At 49.8% G+C, this 5494-nt stretch overlaps 1 protein-coding gene and 1 non-coding gene across 2 annotated transcripts in view; both read right to left on the reverse strand.

Annotated features, from left to right (window-relative positions):
- Lix1l (limb and CNS expressed 1 like) overlaps positions 1 to 5494 on the reverse strand; it is a 152047-nt gene that overhangs the window by 101114 nt on the left and 45439 nt on the right. The window lies entirely within an intron of this gene.
- Trnan-guu lies at positions 145 to 218 on the reverse strand. The gene has a single exon. It is a non-coding gene; the product is annotated as a tRNA-Asn (tRNA).

Consider the following 5494-nt stretch of genomic DNA (forward strand, 5'->3'; position numbering starts at 1 on the left):
AACCACGAGGAGCTCCCCCGCCACATCGGCCGGGGGACGCACAGCCTGCTCCGCGGCGAGTCCTGGCTGACCGGGGTCCAGAGGACTCTGCAGCTTAATGTCGTGGACAGGTGACCTGAGATCACCTTTAACGGAAAAAGAGGCCGTCCCTGGGTGGGCTCGAACCACCAACCTTTCGGTTAACAGCCGAACGCGCTAACCCATTGCGCCACAGAGACCAGGGGCTGCGCCCGGCGGGTTCCTGTCTGCATCTGGGAAATGCGAGCGGCCTCGGGTTCGGGACCAGCCCCCACGGCCGCCGTGCTGTCGGCCCGTCCGGACGTCGCTCCGGGCTGCGGTCCCCCGGGTCTGGCTGCCGGCCGCCGGCTCGAGGTCCGGCCCGGCTCCCCGCGGGCGCGCATTGCCTGCGGGGCCCGAGCCGACGGGCAGCTGGAGAGGCGAGAAAGGGGCAGGAGCGGGGACCTCGGGTGTGCGTGGGGCCGGATGGCCGGCCGAGGCCCACAGAGCACGGAAAAGGCCACGAGCCTTGTTTCCCCTCTCGCCGCCCGCCGCGCCTCCTCCCCGACGGCCTCGACCTCCGAGCGGAGGCCTGGCGACTCGCCGCCCCGGCCGCCGCGTCCTCTTTGATCACGAGGAGCGCTGCCAGAGCCGGGTGGAAGCTGAGCCGTCCGCGTGACCCGAGCAGGCCTGATGGCACAGACCGCGCGAAGGACAGGGACGGCCGTGGCTTCGGTGCGACGTGACGGAGCCGACCGTCTTCCAGCGCTAGGGACCGTCCTGGGCGCAGCCGCAGGCACGTTCCTCTGGGCCCAGAGAAGAGGCGCACAACCCGCGGGGCTGAGGCTCCTGGGCCCCGCGGCACCGCGTTGCCCGGCATCTGCGTGGACGGTCACCCGGGCCTTGGGCCTCGCAGAGTAGCAGCCGCTAGTAAGTGACTTTGTAGGAATCTAGCTTGACCTAAGTCATCTTGGGTGCAACTGCCACTCTGCTGGTTAGGTGACCCTGGTACGCATTCCAAACTCTACAGAATAAAAGGATTCGTGTGACACCCCGACGCCCCACTGTTTCCTAACTGACGTTTGACACACCCATGGTTTTGACAGACAAGGCCCCCTTTGTCTAGCTCAGCAGACCAGTCCCCCCTCCTGCCCGAGTCCGGGGTGCGCCTTGTCTTGCTGCTACCCAAGACGGTTCTGTGCCTAAAAGTCACACCTTGTGCAGATCTGAACCTGTCGTCCTCTTTCTTCAGTCTCGCAGCACCTTCTCCGACACCAGGATTCCGGAAAAGATCGTGGCAGGTGGGACCTCTGGGGGTGGGGGGTTGAAAAAGGATCCTTTTACCCTGGATGTCCCTTCCTTCTTGGTTTCTTCTGGGAGGAGAGAAACAAGGGGCGATCCGGGAGAGGCTGGAGTGGCTTCCCCAGCATCTCACTCCATGCAGCAGTTTTTACCCACTTGCAATCAGAGCCTGAACCTTGGCTGAATGCCCATCGGCTCCAGGAAGGAGGGACTCCGTTCAGCTCCGCAATTCTGTTTCTTCACATCAACAATGACCTGAAGAGGTTGCCTTCAGTCTTGACTCGGATTCTTTACATTTGAACAACTGATCTCGTGTTTCTAGGGAGAAGATAGGACAAGGTTTTGTTTCATCCTGCTCAGTTTAAAGCTCCAATATCTTGTAATTTCAAGATTTTGAGCATTGCCCAGAGTTCGGGGTATTTTTTTTTTTTTTTCAGATTGGGTGCTGAAATTGTAGGGATCCCCGGTGGCCACAAGGAGGCGTATGATCCTTCCTTTGGAACTATGCTCTCAGAAAGTATTAATTAGCTAGTAATGATGTCCAGTAGTTGCAGTTTCCCTGAGGCCAGGGAAAACCTAAAATAATAATAATAATAATAATATTACTACTACTACTACTACTACTACTACTACTACTACTACTACTACTACTATTATGTGTGGGAAGCCATTCTCGCACGTGATTGGGCACCTCCCTGACTGGGTGTGAGGCGTTCTGGCTAAACTGTGCCGAACTCATCCCCACCCTTTCTAGGTGACAGAGCCCATCCGTGTGGGGGTGTGACTGACCATTGACCCTGAGATGGATCACTGACCCTGACCTTGGAATGCTGTCCCCCTCGACCTTCATTGGATGGAATTTCCCCCTGAATTTCTTGTTCCCCAATAAAAGGCCACTCTCTGGCGTGCCCTGCCTCTCTCTCCTGCTAGTCCTATGTAAACCTCAATGCCCCACCGGGTGGCTCCAAGCAGGAGCCAGAGGGGGAGCCTCTCAGACCTGGTCAAAGAAAAAGGTAAACTGAGTTTTGTGTGTTTATTTTGATCTCACTAGTAAACTTCTATGCTTAGAACCTCTACTATGAAGCTAGCGTGCTGGTCGCGCAGCTGAATTTTGGTGCCAGGGATTGAACCCAGGGACGCTCAACCACCGACTCACATCCCCAGGCCTTTTTATATATTTTTAAAATTTAGAGACAGTCTCACTAAATTGCTGAGGCTGGCTTTGAATTTGTGATTTTCCTGCTTCAGCCTCCTGAGCAGCTGGGATTAAAGGCATGCGCCACGGCCCAGGCGGAAACCTAGAATAATTATTTTGAATCACTTCAATTCTAGAATCATCTAGGGTCAAGGCCTGAAGGGTTGGTGTATGAATTCAGCCTCTTCCCTCTTAGTCTTCCTCATTCTTTCCACTGTGGCTATGAAAGCTCTACAGATTAAAGAGTACTCTATTTCCTTTGTAACTATAAGCATTCTACTGGTTAAAACCACTATTTGGGAGCTGTGGATGTAACTCAGTGATAGAGCACTTGCCTAGCACAGGTGAGGCACAGGTTCAATCCTCAGTACCATAAAAAAATACATAAAAGATATGTAAAAAAAAAAAATTGAACTGGGAGTGTAACTCAATTGTAACACTATGTAGCACAAGGCTCTGAGTTTGATCCTCAGCACCTCTTTATTTTTTTTTTCCCTGTGGGTCACGCCTGTAATCCCAGCGCCCGGGGAGGTTGAGAAAGGAGGATTATGAGTTCCAAGCCAGCCTCAGCAGTTTAGCGAGGCCCTGTCCAAACAAACAAACAAAATTCTGACAGTTGTTGTGAAGGCCTCAGCAGACTACCAAAGGGTCCTCTGGAATGAGGATATGCGCACATGGGGTAGATTTGAAAGACTTCCGGGGAACAGACCCTGGGCTCTGTGGCCTCCTACACAGGAATGGGAAAGAGAATAAGGCTCAGAGGAGGAATTGTGCCAACTTTCAGAATGGATTATTCCACATTAAGGTATTCCATGTAGCACTGCTTCTGACCAAGAACTCACTTGACAGTTGTAACGGGCTTTTGCCCATTGGTTCTATCCTTAGCTACATGGGATGGTGGAATGTCTTCTTGAAGATTCAATTTCAGTACCAGTTGGATGACAATACCTTGAGGACCTAGGTACTATCCCTCAGGACGTAGAATATGTCTAAATCAGTGACAAATGTTCAAAATCAAATGGTGAAACTTGAAGCAGTTCCTCTCATTACCACCAGTGACGCATTAATGGAAATTTTACTTCCTATCACTCTTCCTTTGGGCTCTGCTGATCTAAGAAAATCTTCGGTCTCAAGAGGGAAACGCTCCGACCAGTAGATGCAATAATGGTGTTTAAAATGGGCGTTGAGACTGCCATCTGGCCATCTTGGACTCCCTAGGACAGGGATTAGATTTCTTCTTTTTCTTTTTTTAATGTGGTGCTGGGCATTGAAGCCAGGGTCTTGTGAATGCTAGGAGAGCACTCTACCAAAAGAACTATATCCCCAGCTCTCACAGATTTCCAGTTATGAATATCCAGCTATGTCCTGTGACAACTGCATAAATGAGGACTGTGGTGCAATTATATTGTGTTAAGTTTGCTAAAATGGAGGTAAATTCTCTGTTGTAGTGCCGCAGTTCGGCTGCAGCAAACTAACCGGGGGGTGACGAACAACTTGTGTACGATGATACAGCAGGAGTAGGAGCCGTTTATTGCAGGACAGGAGCAGTATTTATACATTCCACACAGCTTATCTAATTAGCATAAACTAGATACATCAGTCAACCAATCAGGAATCTCCACACTTAATGGCTCGCTTTTGTTACTTCTCAAACCACTCCCTCTGGCATTTTGCCAGGCACCATCCAGACTTGTTTACGAACTTTAACATTCCCCTGGCAAAATGCCAGGTGTTATTTTTGACTTGTTTACAGACTCTAACATTTCCCCCTTTTGTTTAATTTAAATAATGACCATAGTGGTTTTTACACAAACACCATAAATAATCTGCTAAAAGCAGAAGGGGAGGATACAAAATGTCACAATACCAAGCCAATTGATGGCTCCGTGGAAGAAGCCCTTGGAAAAATTATACCAGCAATGACACCCTTAGCAAAGATACCGAGTTACAATTTGTTGTAGATTACAGTTTGTTGTCTCAGTCCAGGTAAAGCAGTGTCTCAATAGATTAACTCACAGTCCAGGTAAATCACAGTCCAGGTAAGTTCTGCAGGCAGCTAGCTTAAGTTGTAGCAGCAGAAACAGCAACAGCTCCGAAGTTTCGTCCGTTTCTCAGCCGAAGTCTCATCCAGATCTCAGCAACACTGGAAATTCTTCCACCTTGGTCTTTACTGGCACTGGGATGAAGGCAGGAACTCTGGATGGCTAAAGAAAATCCTGTAGCATTCAACTAAGAAAACAACCTTCTGAACAATTTAATACATTATCTCAAGGTTTTTTTTTGCATTTGAAATAGCATTAATAGTGCTCATTACTCATCATCTTCCAGGTGTGGGAGAACTATTGTAGCTTAGTTATTGGCATTGAAAATGACCAAACATCAGGAACACCGGTATTGTCTTCTGCTGGCTGTAGCGCCTGGGCAGCCCCAGATGGCCCTGGGGAGTGTCCCGGACTCAAACTGCTACTGGGCACAGGGAGCAAGAGCCTGCGAGACTGTGCCTCCAGGTCAGGTCTAGATTTGGGCTCCGGCAGTGGAAGAGCCAGCTGTCGCCACTTGGAAAATTCTTGCTGCGCCATGACCAGCTCGCACAATCGGCAGCCGCCTCTCCGCTTCACGCTCCCTCTGGTAACGAAAAGTATTTAGTAGTAGCCTTTTACTGCAACTTTTTTCCTGATAATCCTTCCTCCTCTGATAATCTTTCTTCTTCTGAACTTTCTTTTTCTTTCTGACTAGAGTTCCTGGGCTCTTATCAACACATGCCCTAACTATTCTTGGTTCCACTGGGGTGCCTCCTTCCCTTAGTAATTTACTTCTCACCCCTTCCATATTTTCATCACAAAGACAATACAACATTTCAAGACAAAATAAGACACAAACATACTGTATCAATCTTCTCCATTTTCTCGAAATGGCCATTTTTCCTCTAGCCCTATCTGCCTAGGGACAAGCAGATTTGCTCCCGTCCTATCTATGGACGGGCAGCTTTTTTTTTTTTTC

This window comes from Marmota marmota, unplaced genomic scaffold (assembly GCF_001458135.2).
Source record: "Marmota marmota marmota unplaced genomic scaffold, marMar, whole genome shotgun sequence".
In the NCBI taxonomy this organism is placed as follows: domain Eukaryota; kingdom Metazoa; phylum Chordata; class Mammalia; order Rodentia; family Sciuridae; genus Marmota; species Marmota marmota.